Below are 16,981 nucleotides of genomic sequence, written 5' to 3'. Positions count from 1 at the left end.
TCACAGGGACAAAACACGACATCCTCCAGGCTGCGCATGCGCGAGACTCACTAGATCGCAGTTTGAAAGTCTTCAAATATTTCAACAATGATTTAAAACATTTACACATTGTTTGATTAAGAAAACACGTGACGAACCTAAGATCTTAGTTTACTTCAATAGTATTTTGCAAACATCATATTATTAAAGGAATCATAAATAAATGTTTGGACAGAGAATAAGTCATTTATATTTGATGATGTTTCTCAGACCAGATCACAAATAACTTAAACAATCAAAATAATACTCAATTAAATATATACTTTAAAGATCAAGATAATACTGAGAACAACACAGGAGTTCCATAAAATCAAGGAAAAGCCTGAACAAATTAAAGTGTGTTGGGATGTTTCTTGAAGGAGTCAGTAGATCATCAAACACAGATGTTTCTTGAAGGAGTCAGTAGATCATCAAACACAGATGTTTCTTGAAGAAGTCAGTAGATCATCAAACACAGATGTTTCTTGAAGGAGTCAGTAGATCATCAAACACAGATGTTTCTTGAAGGAGTCAGTAGATCATCAAACACAGATGTTTCTTGAAGGAGTCAGTAGATCATCAAACACAGATGTTTCTTGAAGGAGCTAGTAGATCATCAAACACAGATGTTTCTTGAAGGAGCTAGTAGATCATCAAACACAGATGTTTCTTGAAGGAGTCAGTAGATCATCAAACACAGATGTTTCTTGAAAGAGTCAGTAGATCATCAAACACAGATGTTTCTTGAAGGAGTCAGTAGATCATCAAACACAGATGATTCTTGAAGGAGCTAGTAGATCATCAAACACAGATGTTTCTTGAAGGAGTCAGTAGATCATGAAACACAGATGTTTCTTGAAGGAGTCAGTAGATCAGGAAACACAGATGTTTCATGAAGGAGTCAGTAGATCATCAAACACAGATGTTTCTTGAAGGAGTCAGTAGATCATTAAACACAGATGTTTCTTGAAGGAGTCAGTAGATCTTCAAACACAAATGTTTCTTGAAGGAGTCAGTAGATCATGAAACACAGATGTTTCTTGAAGGAGTCAGTAGATCATGAAACACAGATGTTTCTTGAAGGAATCAGTAGATCATGAAACACAGATGTTTCTTGAAGGAGTCAGTAGATCATCAAACACAGATGTTTCTTGAAGGAGTCAGTAGATCATCAAACACAGATGTTTCTTGAATAAGTCAGTAGATCATCAAACACAGATGTTTCATGAAGGAATCAGTAGATCATCAAACACAGATGTTTCTTGAAGGAGTCAGTAGATCTTCAAACACAGATGTTTCTTGAAGGAGTCAGTAAATCATCAAACACAGATGTTTCTTGAAGGAGTCAGTAGATCATCAAACACAAATGTTTCATGAAGGAGTCAGTAGATCATGAAACACAGATGTTTCTATATAAATAGAGATTATTATTATTATTATTATTATTAGATCATCAAACACAGATGTTTCTCGAAGGAGTCAGTAGATCATCAAACACAGATGTTTCTCGAAGGAGTCAGTAGATCATCAAACACAGATGTTTCATGAAGGAGTCAGTAGATCATCAAACACAGATGTTTCTTGAAGGAGTCAGTAGATCTTCAAACACAGATGTTTCTTGAAGGAGTCAGTAGATCATCAAACACAGATGTTTCATGAAGGAGTCAGTAGATCATCAAACACAGATGTTTCTTGAAGGAGTCAGTAGATCATCAAACACAGATGTTTCTTGAAGGAGTCAGTAGATCATCAAACACAGATGTTTCTTGAAGGAGTCAGTAGATCATCAAACACAGATGTTTCTTGAAGGAGTCAGTAGATCATCAAACACAGATGTTTCTTGAAGGAGTCAGTAAATCATCAAACACAGATGTTTCTTGAAGGAGTCAGTAGATCATCAAACACAGATGTTTCTTGAAGGAGTCAGTAGATCATCAAACACAGATGTTTCTCGAATGAGTCAGTAGATCATCAAACACAGATGTTTCATGAAGGAGTCAGTAGATCATCAAACACAGATGTTTCTTGAAGGAGTCAGTAGATCATCAAACACAAATGTTTCATGAAGGAGTCAGTAGATCATGAAACACAGATGTTTCTTGAAGGAGTCAGTAGATCATGAAACACAGATGTTTCTTGAAGGAGTCAGTAGATCATCCAACACAGATGTTTTTTGAAGGAGTCAGTAGATCATCAAACACAGATGTTTCTTGAAGGAGTCAGTAGATCATCAAACACAGATGTTTCTTGAAGGAGTCAGTAGATCATCAAACACAGATGTTTCATGAAGGAGTCAGTAGATCATCAAACACAGATGTTTCTTGAAGGAGTCAGTAGATCATCAAACACAGATGTTTCTTGAAGGAGTCAGTAGATCATCAAACACAGATGATTCTTGAAGGAGCTAGTAGATCATCAAACACAGATGTTTCTTGAAGGAGCTAGTAGATCATCAAACACAGATGTTTCTTGAAGGAGTCAGTAGATCATCAAACACAGATGTTTCTTGAAAGAGTCAGTAGATCATCAAACACAGATGTTTCTTGAAGGAGTCAGTAGATCATCAAACACAGATGTTTCTTGAAGGAGTCAGTAGATCATCAAACACAGATGTTTCATGAAGGAGTCAGTAGATCATCAAACACAAATGGTTCTTGAAGGAGTCAGTAGATCATCAAACACAGATGTTTCCTGAAGGAGTCAGTAGATCATCAAACACAAATGGTTCTTGAAGGAGTCAGTAGATCATCAAACACAGATGTTTCTTGAAGGAGTCAGTAGATCATCAAACACAGATGATTCTTGAAGGAGCTAGTAGATCATCAAACACAGATGTTTCTTGAAGGAGTCAGTAGATCATGAAACACAGATGTTTCTTGAAGGAGTCAGTAGATCATGAAACACAGATGTTTCTCGAAGGAGTCAGTAGATCATCAAACACAGATGTTTCATGAAGGAGTCAGTAGATCATCAAACACAGATGTTTCTTGAAGGAGTCAGTAGATCATCAAACACAGACGTTTCTTGAAGGAGTCAGTAGATCTTCAAACACAAATGTTTCTTGAAGGAATCAGTAGATCATGAAACACAGATGTTTCTTGAAGGAGTCAGTAGATCATGAAACACAGATGTTTCTTGAAGGAATCAGTAGATCATGAAACACAGATGTTTCTTGAAGGAGTCAGTAGATCATCAAACACAGATGTTTCTTGAAGGAGTCAGTAGATCATCAAACACAGATGTTTCTTGAAGAAGTCAGTAGATCATCAAACACAGATGTTTCATGAAGGAGTCAGTAGATCATCAAACACAGATGTTTCTTGAAGGAGTCAGTAGATCTTCAAACACAGATGTTTCTTGAAGGAGTCAGTAGATCATCAAACACAGATGTTTCTTGAAGGAGTCAGTAGATCATCAAACACAGATGTTTCTTGAAGGAGTCAGTAGATCATCAAACACAGATGTTTCTATATAAATAGAGATTATTATTATTATTATTATTATTAGATCATCAAACACAGATGTTTCTCGAAGGAGTCAGTAGATCATCAAACACAGATGTTTCTCGAAGGAGTCAGTAGATCATCAAACACAGATGTTTCATGAAGGAGTCAGTAGATCATCAAACACAGATGTTTCTTGAAGGAGTCAGTAGATCTTCAAACACAGATGTTTCTTGAAGGAGTCAGTAGATCATCAAACACAGATGTTTCATGAAGGAGTCAGTAGATCATCAAACACAGATGTTTCTTGAAGGAGTCAGTAGATCATCAAACACAGATGTTTCTTGAAGGAGTCAGTAGATCATCAAACACAGATGTTTCTTGAAGGAGTCAGTAAATCATGAAACACAGATGTTTCTTGAAGGAGTCAGTAGATCATGAAACACAGATGTTTCTCGAATGAGTCAGTAGATCATCAAACACAGATGTTTCATGAAGGAGTCAGTAGATCATGAAACACAGATGTTTCTTGAAGGAGTCAGTAGATCATGAAACACAAATGTTTCATGAAGGAGTCAGTAGATCATGAAACACAGATGTTTCTTGAAGGAGTCAGTAGATCATCAAACACAGATGTTTCTTGAAGGAGTCAGTAGATCATCAAACAGAGATGTTTCTTGAAGGAGTCAGTAGATCATGAAACACAGATGTTTCTTGAAGGAGTCAGTAGATCATGAAACACAGATGTTTCTTGAAGGAGTCAGTAGATCATCCAACACAGATGTTTTTTGAAGGAGTCAGTAGATCATCAAACACAGATGTTTCTTGAAGGAGTCAGTAGATCATCAAACACAGATGTTTCTTGAAGCAGTCAGTAGATCATCAAACACAGATGTTTCTTGAAGGAGTCAGTAGATCATGAAACACAGATTTTTCATGAAGGAGTCAGTAGATCATCAAACACAAATGGTTCTTGAAGGAGTCAGTAGATCATCAAACACAGATGTTTCTTGAAGGAGTCAGTAGATCATCAAACACAGATGTTTCATGAAGGAGTCAGTAGTCAGTAGATCATCAAACACAGATGTTCCTTGAAGGAGTCAGTAGATGATCAAACACAGATGTTTCTTGAAGGAGTCAGTAGATCATCAAACACAGATATTTCTTGAAGGAGTCAGTAGATGATCAAACACAGATGTTTCTGGAAGGAGTCAGTAGATCATCAAACACAGATGTTTCTTGAAGGAGTCAGTAGATCATCAAACACAGAGATGGTTCCAAAGCTTAGGAGCAACAGTGTGGAAGGATTTCTCTCCTCTGGTCAAGAAGTTCAGGAACCATCAGTAGATTCTGATCCACAGACCTCAGAGCCTGAGCTGGGGTGTAAGTCTGGTCAGATCATGAAGGTCTGACCATGATGATGTACAAAATATTGAGTTCTATCAACATTCATATTTTATTTTATTTATTTTTAAACACACTACTACCATCTGGTGGACTTTTAGTAGAACTACACAAATTATTCTAACTAAATTAATTTGTTCTAAAGATAAAGTTTGATTATTACAACTATACTTTACTGACTGTACGCAGATATGAACAGAATCAATGGGTACAAGAACACAACTCTAAGGGTTAGGGTAAGGCTCGATTCCAATTCTCAGTTTGACCACTACAACTACGCCCTACCACTAGGTTTGCGCGTGCCCGCGAAGTGTAGTGGAGTCCCAATTCTACTTTCGGCGTAGTGATAGTGTTCAAGGTAGTGCCAGGTCTCCCTACTAGAGGTAGTGATGTCGGAGGCACACTTCGCAACCGAGTGCTGACGGAGAAGGAACCATGGCGAGCAACCTTGTGCATAAATGTGAGTATTCTTGCTTTAAAACTAGTGTTTCTTCATAAAATTCATGTGAAAGCATTGTTTTTGCTGATATTCCATGTTGCTAAAATATAAACACACGGTGAAGATGCTAACGTTAGCAATTGTTTGTTCGTAAACTTGAGTATGCATTATTTCGACGATATTCCATGCTAATAAACGTTTAAAAGTTGTTAACTTTTAACAGTGAAGACGTTAGTTGTTTGTGTATTTCATGTGAAAAGTATTGTTGTTTTTTACACGTAAAAACGATGTTTACTCGACGCTACTTTTAAGCATTCTTTCGACGATATTCCATGCTAAAATACACGTTTAAAAGTTGTTAACCTTTAACAGTGAAGACGTTAGTTGTTTGTGTATTTCATGTGAAAAGTATTGTTGTTTTTTACACGTAAAAACGATGTTTACTCGACGCTACTTTTAAGCATTCTTTCGACGATATTCCATGCTAAAATACACGTTTAAAAGTTGTTAACTTTTAACAGTGAAGACGTTAGTTGTTTGTGTATTTCATGTGAAAAGTATTGTTGTTTTTTACACGTAAAAACGATGTTTACTCGACGCTACTTTTAAGCATTCTTTCGACGATATTCCATGCTAAAATACACGTTTAAAAGTTGTTAACTTTTAACAGTGAAGACGTTAGTTGTTTGTGTATTTCATGTGAAAAGTATTGTTGTTTTTTACACGTAAAAACAATGTTTTTCGACGCTACTTTAAGCATTCTTTCGATGATATTCCATGCTAAAATACACGTTTAAAAGTTGTTAACTTTTAACAGTGAAGACGTTAGTTGTTTGTGTATTTCATGTGAAAAGTATTGTTGTTTTTTACACGTAAAAACTATGTTTTTTGACGCTACTTTAAGCATTCTTTCGACGATATTCCATGCTAATAAACTTTTAAGAGATAACAGTGAAGTTGCTATTTCTTTTTGTATTTAATTAAAGCAAAGTATTTGTGTATGTATTATGTGTATTTTTGTATGTATTATGTGTACTTTTTGTACACTCTTTACTATACACTCTATACTTGGCCATTAAAAATATTAAAAAAAAAAAACATATCCGATATTACACAGGGACCCCAGAGGAAACCAGGAGGCTTATAAATTTCCGCACGGAAAATGAGGACCGGTTCAAGAAGTCCAAGTACACCTCTAAGGCACTATGGATGTGAGTTATGAGTTTAATAATTCATTAGCATGTTCTTTTATTCTGTTGAATCTGTAAGTTTACATTGCTGGTTGTGTCTATTTCAGGGAACTGTTGCGAGAGTTGGGCCTGGAGGAGAAGGTCACGGCCCAACAGGTTTCCAAAAAATGGGAAAACCTGAAAAGAAAATACAAGGTAGTAGTTTCATTCATGACTACTTATAAATACAATAAAAACAAAACTCATGATCGTTATTAGTTCTATATTAATAAAAATGTGTTTGTCCTTTCTCCCTGTGTCTCCATTTCTTTGCATGTGCGGCAGGAACTACGGACACCGAAGACGGGGAGTGGCACGGACAGGGGCGAGACGACTGCTGCCAACTGGCAGTATTTCGACCTAATGCACGAAGTGCTAGGTGGCAGGCCGTCGGTCGACCCCCCCCGCCTGATAGCCTCGGTCGTTTGTCCCACGGTAATGCTGCTCACTCATAAAAGCAACACTATTGATCATTTTCATTATTTGAATGTCTGGATTATAATTTGTGTTGCCATGTTCTACAGGATGCTGCTGAATCCTCCGAAGCGGGTCCGAGCACCTCCGTAGCTTGCCCCGACACACAACAACGCTCCCCAAGTAAGTAAGTAAGTAAGTAAGTAATATTTATTTATATAGCGCTTTTCGAGACCAGGGTCACAAAGCGCTTTAATCAATCAATCAAAACAATACTCAAAACAGTACATACTTCAAAGATCAAGACAACACCGAGAACAACAAGTTCGAGAAATTCAAGGAAAAGCCTGAACAAATAGAAACGTCTTAAGATGTTTCTTAAAGGAGTCAGTAGACTCCATCAAGCGCAAAAAGAGAGGAAGATTGTTCCAAAGCTTAGGAGCAACAGCCTGAAAAGATTTCTCTCCTCTGGTCCTGAGCCAGTCACAGCACATCGGGAGTTCGGACACCTCGCCCACACTCCCCAGGTCTGACATCTGGCGCCGGTCCAGCAAGGAGCCCAGCAAGGAGCCCAGGAACACCCATGAGGAAAAGAAAAAGAAATCCTGTTCTGGAATACCTCAAAGAAGCAAACCTGCGCGAGGAACGGCGGTTCTATGAGCAGGCCGCAAAGGAGGACGCACATAATGAAAGAACAGAGGCCCACAATGTCCGATTTGGTAACCTTTTAGAAAGGCTTGTGGACCACATAGTGTCCTGAGTGTTGTGTGGTCGTTGTGTGTTGTTTTTTTATATATTTAATTTGAACACTTTTTGATTTTGCTTGTTTGCTGTGATGTAATGAAGATTTTTTTTTACAATTTCTAGTTCTGTCATTCTTAAATACATATGTACATTCTATTAAATGTTAATATTTATATATTAGTACAATAAATGCAAATACAAATGTTAATATAAACATTTTAATGAGAAACACTTGTAAACTCACAACATTTTAAACTCAAGGAAATTTTGCACAAAAGGGCACAATTTTACTCAGGAACATCTTCAAACATTTGGGCAGCCAGTCTGTCTCTGGCAGCTGACCCAGATGTTTCTTGGCGTGCTTCAGGTTGAGGTTCGGGGAGGACATCTACAATCTCAACCTCTGGCTCAAGTGTGTCCCCATTGTCCAGGCAGATGTTGTGCAAAAAGGCACATGATGCAATTACATCGCAAGCAAATGTAGATTTTACCTCCAGTGCCCTAAACAGAGTTGATCGCCACCTTGTCTTCATCATACCAAAGGCCCTCTCTATAATGCTTCGGCCCCTGACATGATGAAAGTTGAACCGCCGCTGGACTGGCCCATTCACCGGCTCCTTGTAGGGTGGAAGCAGACAGAAGGGGCTCTCCAAACAAGGATACCCACCATCACCCAGAATGATGTAGCCAGGTGGGGGATAGCATCTCGTCCTATAAAATGGGCTCTTTTTCAAGATTCTAGCATCATGAACAGACCCAGGGTAACCAACAAAAATGTCCAGAAACCTGCCACGAGAATCACAAATTGCCTGCATGTTCAGGGAATAAAACCCTTTATAGTTCAGGTAGTCCAATCGGTGCTTCTCTGGTGGTTTGATCCGTATGTGGCTACAATCAATTGCTCCAACCACATTGTTGAATGCAGGACATCTGGACAAATCAGCAAAACCCTGACCAACTGATTGCAGCTCTTCCGGTAGTGGAAAGGAAATTATTCTGGTTAAGTTTTCCAAGATGTCCTGTGCCACTCTGTGGATGATTCGATGGACGGTCGTTTTCGGAATACCAAAGATCCTGCACACCACTTTATAGGACAGTCCATGAGCCAGCCAGTAGACGTATACGAGAACCTCTAGATCTTTTCCCCAGCCATGTGACTGATCTTTTTGTAGAAGCCTCTGCAGACTGGTCAGTGCCCTTCTGGTAAGGCGGAAATCATTCCGTAGGTCAGCTTCCACGTTGAACCATAACCGTAGTATGGGCAAGTTGAAGTTGGTTCTGCAGTACACTGAGAGAGAACCAGTCTGAGGAGGAAAATTACACAACATTAGAAATGTGCATCCAAATAAAATAGTTTGAGTAAAAGCTGCTCAAAATATGTTCAAATAACTTCAGGTTTATGTAAGCGAGATGGTAAACCTATTAACGACTGATAAATACAGCTACAATACGCTCTAAACATGGTTTACTACCGTTTGCATACTTGTATTAAAACAACAACAAAGAAGCACGTAAATAGATCGCTTGTATTGACCATTGCTAGCACGTTTAGCATTCCGCTTACAATTGTGGTCGTAAAAAGTTCATTAAACTCAACATACACCGATCAACACAGCTACAATACGCTCTAAACATGGTTTACTACCGTTTGCATACTTGTATTAAAACAACAACAAAGAAGCACGTAAATAGATCGCTTGTATTGACCATTGCTAGCACGTTTAGCATTCCGCTTACAATTGTGGTCGTAAAAAGTTCATTAAACTCAACATACACCGATCAACACAGCTACAATACGCTCTAAACATGGTTTACTACCGTTTGCATACTTGTATTAAAACAACAACAAAGAAGCACGTAAATAGATCGCTTGTATTGACCATTGCTAGCACGTTTAGCATTCCGCTTACAATTGTGGTCGTAAAAAGTTCATTAAACTCAACATACACCGATCAACACAGCTACAATACGCTCTAAACATGGTTTACTACCGTTTGCATACTTGTATTAAAACAACAACAAAGAAGCACGTAAATAGATCGCTTGTATTGACCATTGCTAGCACGTTTAGCATTCCGCTTACAATTGTGGTCGTAAAATGTTCATTAAACTCAACATACACCGATCAACACAGCTACAATACGCTCTAAACATGGTTTACTACCGTTTGCATACTTGTATTAAAACAACAACAAAGAAGCACGTAAATAGATCGCTTGTATTGACCATTGCTAGCACGTTTAGCATTCCGCTTACAATTGTGGTCGTAAAAAGTTCATTAAACTCAACATACACCGATCAACACAGCTACAATACGCTCTAAACATGGTTTACTACCGTTTGCATACTTGTATTAAAACAACAACAAAGAAGCACGTAAATAGATCGCTTGTATTGACCATTGCTAGCACGTTTAGCATTCCGCTTACAATTGTGGTCGTAAAAAGTTCATTAAACTCAACATACACCGATCAACACAGCTACAATACGCTCTAAACATGGTTTACTACCGTTTGCATACTTGTATTAAAACAACAACAAAGAAGCACGTAAATAGATCGCTTGTATTGACCATTGCTAGCACGTTTAGCATTCCGCTTACAATTGTGGTCGTAAAAAGTTCATTAAACTCAACATACACCGATCAACACAGCTACAATACGCTCTAAACATGGTTTACTACCGTTTGCATACTTGTATTAAAACAACAACAAAGAAGCACGTAAATAGATCGCTTGTATTGACCATTGCTAGCACGTTTAGCATTCCGCTTACAATTGTGGTCGTAAAAAGTTCATTAAACTCAACATACACCGATCAATACAGCTACAATACGCTCTAAACATGGTTTACTACCGTTTGCATACTTGTATTAAAACAACAACAAAGAAGCACATAAATAGATCAACCAAATACATACCGTGAAAATTTGAAAAAGCGTTTCGAGGTCTCGATGATATCTACCTCTTTGAAAAGGTCGGCGTCGTCGTCTTGTTGAACTAAAACGTAGACATACAGTCATGAGCAAAGCCAGTGTTGCTGTTGCTGTTAAAGGCATGTTCTCATTCTATTCAGCTCTCAGTCGCTTCTGCTGACGTTTTATTCAGTCAGCGGCAACGATTGATGACGTAACGTAGGGTAGGGCGGGCCCAAATCTGAAGAGTGATGCGAAGGGCCTACCGGGTGGCGAAGTGGTAGTGGTAGTTGTAGTGGTCAAACTGAGAATTGGAATCGAGCCTTAGTTAGAGTTAGTAACCGAGTATAGGTCACGGTTACGAGCACGGGCCAGTGTGAACGGAGTCCGACCCATGTCTGCTGGACAGGCGAGAGAGAAGGAGAGAGAGGAGAAAAAGAAATTTCAAATTGAGAGGTCTGGGTAGGATTCGAACCAGGGTCCTTGGAAGTACGGAGCAGTTAATTTGCACGATGCGCCACGGAGGTCCGCGGAGTTCCTGTACGTAGGGAGGTGGGGTCTAGGCAAAGAATGGAGAAAGAGAGAAAAAGAACAAATCAATAAATCAGAGGCATGGGTGGGACTCGAACCCAGGTCCTCAGAAGTTCGGGGCGGTCGATTGGTGTATGGAGCCATGGAGGTCTGCGGAGTTTAGAAGGTAAGGAGGTGAGGTCATGGATAAAAAATGGGGATGCAGGGTTAAAAATATATATCATAATATGGGTGGGGTTAGGGTTAGGGTTAGGGTTAGGGTTAGGGTTAGAGGTTAGGGTTAGGGTTAGGGTTAGGGTTAGGGTTAGGGTTAGGGTTTTTGAGGGGGGTTGACAGGGAGGGTCCCTGTCGGGCACGGGCCAGTGCAAACCCAATGGTGACCCCTCCCTACCTGTAAAAGAAATTCAGAAAAAATGAAAGTTTGGAAGTTAGGTTTAAGGGTTTAAAAGTGCGGGGTTGGGTTAAGGGTAGGGGTTGGGGTTAGGTTTGGGTTTAAGTGATGGTTGGGGTTAAAATAAGGGTTAGGGTTAGGGTTAGGGGGGGGGTTAGGGTTAGGTTAGGGTTAGGGTTAGGGTTAGAGGGTTAGGGTTAGTGGGTTAGGGTTAGGGTTAGGTTTTTTTTTTAGGGGTTTGTGGCCGAGTACAGGTCCCGGTCACGAGCACGGGCCAGTGTGGACGGAGTCAGACCCACGTCTGCTGGACAGGCGAGAGGGAAGAGGAGAGAGAGGAAAATTTTTTTTTATTAAAAATGAGAGGTCTGGGTGGGAATCGAACCAGGGTCCTGGGATGTGGAGGGCAGTAGGTAGTGGGTATATGTGTGTGTGGTCCGAGTTATGGATCCATTTTATTTTTGTATTGAGGAATGGTATGTTGTGGGTGGTTGTGGGTGATTTTTGGAAGTTGGTGCGTATGAGAAGTTGGTGCAGGTTGGTGTTTTTACGGTGTGCAGGTATAATTTTGTGGTTGTGAAGGGTGTGTAAGTGAGTTTGGATAGTGGTGAATGTGTTTTTTATTTGTGAAAAAAGTGAGTGGGACGAAAGGGTGTAAGTGGAGATGAAAGGAATAATAGTGTGGTTATCCGGTGGGTGGTGAAGGAGAAAGGTCTTGTGGCAGTGACGAAGAAATGATCTAGAATAACCCCTGTGGCGTAGTGATTTAAAGAGGATGGAAGAGGCATTTTTGAAGTCAAGGTGACGGGTACAGATGCGGTGAAAGCGGAGTAATTGTGATTTAATAAGGCCAGAGAAGGTGTGCCGGGGGTGAAAAGAGGTTTTGTGAAGAAGTGCATGTGTGTCTGTGTCTTTAAAGAAAACCCTGATGTCCAAGTGCTGTGTATGGGTGAACGTAGGTCCTTTAAATATTGTCGTGTCGAGGAAGTCAATAGAGTGGAAGTCAAAGGTAGATTTCAGGGTGATGGAGTCGTCCAGGGAGTTGAGTGTGAGTATGAATTCGTTAAATTGTGTCAAACTACCAGGCCAGATTCCGAAAATGTCATCTAAGTAACGTAGGTAAGTAGTGGGTCGGATGTGATAGTGATTGAGGGCATTAAGCTCCCACTCTGCCATATAAATATTTGCGTAAGCGGGAGCAAAACGTTTCCCCATGGCCGTGCCTGAAATCTGTAAGTAATATGTGTCGTTGAATTTAAAGTCATTTCGTCGTAAATTAATTTCTAAAAGTTGAATAAGTTCAGTGTCTGGTCTACCTGGGTCAGGGAATTTTTAAAAAATGTTCTTAACAGCAAGTAGTCCTTTGTCTATGTTGATGTTGGTGTAAAGTGAGTCAACGTCGAGAGAAAATAAGAAGGAGTTAAGGGGGACGGTGATATTTTTAATTTTGTTAATAAAGTCATAAGTGTCTTTTATATAACTGAGGTGACGTGTGGAGAGAGGAGTCAGGTAAAGTTTGGAAGTTAGGTTTAAGGGTTTAAAAGTGCGGGGTTGGGTTAAGGGTAGGGGTTGGGGTTAGGTTTGGGTTTAAGTGATGGTTGGGGTTAAAATAAGGGTTAGGGTTAGGGTTAGGGGGGGGGTTAGGGTTAGGTTAGGGTTAGGGTTAGGGTTAGAGGGTTAGGGTTAGGGTGTTAGGGTTAGTGGGTTAGGGTTAGGGTTAGGTTTTTTTTTTAGGGGTTTGTGGCCGAGTACAGGTCCCGGTCACGAGCACGGGCCAGTGTGGACGGAGTCAGACCCACGTCTGCTGGACAGGCGAGAGGGAAGAGGAGAGAGAGGAAAAATTTTTTTTATTAAAAATGAGAGGTCTGGGTGGGAATCGAACCAGGGTCCTGGGATGTGGAGGGCAGTAGGTAGTGGGTATATGTGTGTGTGGTCCGAGTTATGGATCCATTTTATTTTTGTATTGAGGAATGGTATGTTGTGGGTGGTTGTGGGTGATTTTTGGAAGTTGGTGCGTATGAGAAGTTGGTGCAGGTTGGTGTTTTTACGGTGTGCAGGTATAATTTTGTGGTTGTGAAGGGTGTGTAAGTGAGTTTGGATAGTGGTGAATGTGTTTTTTATTTGTGAAAAAAGTGAGTGGGACGAAAGGGTGTAAGTGGAGATGAAAGGAATAATAGTGTGGTTATCCGGTGGGTGGTGAAGGAGAAAGGTCTTGTGGCAGTGACGAAGAAATGATCTAGAATAACCCCTGTGGCGTAGTGATTTAAAGAGGATGGAAGAGGCATTTTTGAAGTCAAGGTGACGGGTACAGATGCGGTGAAAGCGGAGTAATTGTGATTTAATAAGGCCAGAGAAGGTGTGCCGGGGGTGAAAAGAGGTTTTGTGAAGAAGTGCATGTGTGTCTGTGTCTTTAAAGAAAACCCTGATGTCCAAGTGCTGTGTATGGGTGAACGTAGGTCCTTTAAATATTGTCGTGTCGAGGAAGTCAATAGAGTGGAAGTCAAAGGTAGATTTCAGGGTGATGGAGTCGTCCAGGGAGTTGAGTGTGAGTATGAATTCGTTAAATTGTGTCAAACTACCAGGCCAGATTCCGAAAATGTCATCTAAGTAACGTAGGTAAGTAGTGGGTCGGATGTGATAGTGATTGAGGGCATTAAGCTCCCACTCTGCCATATAAATATTTGCGTAAGCGGGAGCAAAACGTTTCCCCATGGCCGTGCCTGAAATCTGTAAGTAATATGTGTCGTTGAATTTAAAGTCATTTCGTCGTAAATTAATTTCTAAAAGTTGAATAAGTTCAGTGTCTGGTCTACCTGGGTCAGGGAATTTTTAAAAAATGTTCTTAACAGCAAGTAGTCCTTTGTCTATGTTGATGTTGGTGTAAAGTGAGTCAACGTCGAGAGAAAATAAGAAGGAGTTAAGGGGGACGGTGATATTTTTAATTTTGTTAATAAAGTCATAAGTGTCTTTTATATAACTGAGGTGACGTGTGGAGAGAGGAGTCAGGTAAAGTTTGGAAGTTAGGTTTAAGGGTTTAAAAGTGCGGGGTTGGGTTAAGGGTAGGGGTTGGGGTTAGGTTTGGGTTTAAGTGATGGTTGGGGTTAAAATAAGGGTTAGGGTTAGGGTTAGGGGGGGGGTTAGGGTTAGGTTAGGGTTAGGGTTAGGGTTAGAGGGTTAGGGTTAGGGTGTTAGGGTTAGTGGGTTAGGGTTAGGGTTAGGTTTTTTTTTTAGGGGTTTGTGGCCGAGTACAGGTCCCGGTCACGAGCACGGGCCAGTGTGGACGGAGTCAGACCCACGTCTGCTGGACAGGCGAGAGGGAAGAGGAGAGAGAGGAAAAATTTTTTTTATTAAAAATGAGAGGTCTGGGTGGGAATCGAACCAGGGTCCTGGGATGTGGAGGGCAGTAGGTAGTGGGTATATGTGTGTGTGGTCCGAGTTATGGATCCATTTTATTTTTGTATTGAGGAATGGTATGTTGTGGGTGGTTGTGGGTGATTTTTGGAAGTTGGTGCGTATGAGAAGTTGGTGCAGGTTGGTGTTTTTACGGTGTGCAGGTATAATTTTGTGGTTGTGAAGGGTGTGTAAGTGAGTTTGGATAGTGGTGAATGTGTTTTTTATTTGTGAAAAAAGTGAGTGGGACGAAAGGGTGTAAGTGGAGATGAAAGGAATAATAGTGTGGTTATCCGGTGGGTGGTGAAGGAGAAAGGTCTTGTGGCAGTGACGAAGAAATGATCTAGAATAACCCCTGTGGCGTAGTGATTTAAAGAGGATGGAAGAGGCATTTTTGAAGTCAAGGTGACGGGTACAGATGCGGTGAAAGCGGAGTAATTGTGATTTAATAAGGCCAGAGAAGGTGTGCCGGGGGTGAAAAGAGGTTTTGTGAAGAAGTGCATGTGTGTCTGTGTCTTTAAAGAAAACCCTGATGTCCAAGTGCTGTGTATGGGTGAACGTAGGTCCTTTAAATATTGTCGTGTCGAGGAAGTCAATAGAGTGGAAGTCAAAGGTAGATTTCAGGGTGATGGAGTCGTCCAGGGAGTTGAGTGTGAGTATGAATTCGTTAAATTGTGTCAAACTACCAGGCCAGATTCCGAAAATGTCATCTAAGTAACGTAGGTAAGTAGTGGGTCGGATGTGATAGTGATTGAGGGCATTAAGCTCCCACTCTGCCATATAAATATTTGCGTAAGCGGGAGCAAAACGTTTCCCCATGGCCGTGCCTGAAATCTGTAAGTAATATGTGTCGTTGAATTTAAAGTCATTTCGTCGTAAATTAATTTCTAAAAGTTGAATAAGTTCAGTGTCTGGTCTACCTGGGTCAGGGAATTTTTAAAAAATGTTCTTAACAGCAAGTAGTCCTTTGTCTATGTTGATGTTGGTGTAAAGTGAGTCAACGTCGAGAGAAAATAAGAAGGAGTTAAGGGGGACGGTGATATTTTTAATTTTGTTAATAAAGTCATAAGTGTCTTTTATATAACTGAGGTGACGTGTGGAGAGAGGAGTCAGGTAATAGTCCAGGTATTGTGCGGTATTGTAGGTGTCGCTGGAGCAGTCGGAAACTATAGGTCGGCCGGGAGGGATTTTGAATGGGATAGTCCAGGTCTCTGGTTTTTTGTGTATTTTGGGAAGTATGTAGAAAAGTCTAGGTCTAGGGTTTGTTGAGGGAGTGAGGAATAGTTTTTGGGTCAAGTTGATGTGTCCGTTGTCAAATAGGCGGTCTAGTATTGGTTGGAGTAACAGGTGTGTGTCCGTAAAAATAGGTGTCGTCAGTGGTTTATAGTATTTTGTGTCAGAAAGTTGTCGTAGTACTTCATATGTGTATTGTGATTTATCCATGATGACTATAGTGTTGCCTTTATCTGCGGGTTTGATGATTATGTCATTGTTATTTAACAGGTCATGTAGTCCGTCTTGTTCAGTGGGTGTAATGTTCAGTGGTGGTGTAGGAATGTTTGAGTGGAGTTGAAAGAAGTTTTTGTCGGAGATGAGTTTTTTATTTAGTGCAGGTGGAAAGTAGGAGTCAGATGGTGTCCAAGTTGATGGTGGTGTGAAAGGTATTGTGGTTCTTTTAGGTGTGTGTTGGAAAAAGAGTGCCAGTTTTATTTTACGGTGCAGTTGTTGTATATCATAAAGTGTCTGTTGTGTGTGGTGTTTGTTTAGGTTAGGTCTATTGTTGAGGTGAGTGGGAATGAAAGTGAGTCCTTTTTCTAAAATGTGAGTTTGGTGTATAGTGAGGGTGAAGGTGTCCGAAAGGTTGAGAATGGTGGTGGCTCTGGGTGTTAGTGTGCTCGTGGTGTTAGGAAAAAGCCTCCCTGTGCCAGTGGTGCAGAAGGTGTGAAGCTGTGTCCCGTGTCCAGTGTATGTTGTCCTGTTCCGTGAAAAATAAGTGGTGCGGGAGTTTTGAGATGTACGGATAATTTTTGGTGATGTGTTTATTGAGCGAGGTTAATGTTTCTTGTT

General features: G+C 40.3%; 3 pseudogenes; all 3 read right to left on the bottom strand.

Annotated features, from left to right (window-relative positions):
- Nucleotides 1-10,867: 10,867 nt before the first annotated feature.
- Nucleotides 10,868-13,051, bottom strand: LOC148082945 (uncharacterized; annotated as a pseudogene).
- A 234-nt stretch (nt 13,052-13,285) lies between these two features.
- On the bottom strand, nt 13,286-14,548 carry LOC148082944 (uncharacterized; annotated as a pseudogene).
- A 234-nt stretch (nt 14,549-14,782) lies between these two features.
- On the bottom strand, nt 14,783-16,822 carry LOC148082943 (uncharacterized; annotated as a pseudogene).
- Between the last annotated feature and the right edge of the window lie 159 nt (nt 16,823-16,981).

Source organism: Callionymus lyra, chromosome 3 (genome assembly GCF_982586985.1).
Source record: "Callionymus lyra chromosome 3, fCalLyr1.hap1.1, whole genome shotgun sequence".
Classification (NCBI taxonomy): Eukaryota; Metazoa; Chordata; class Actinopteri; order Syngnathiformes; family Callionymidae; genus Callionymus; species Callionymus lyra.
The sequence above is the reverse complement of the archived record's forward strand: the minus strand, read 5'-3'. Positions and strand labels throughout refer to the sequence as shown.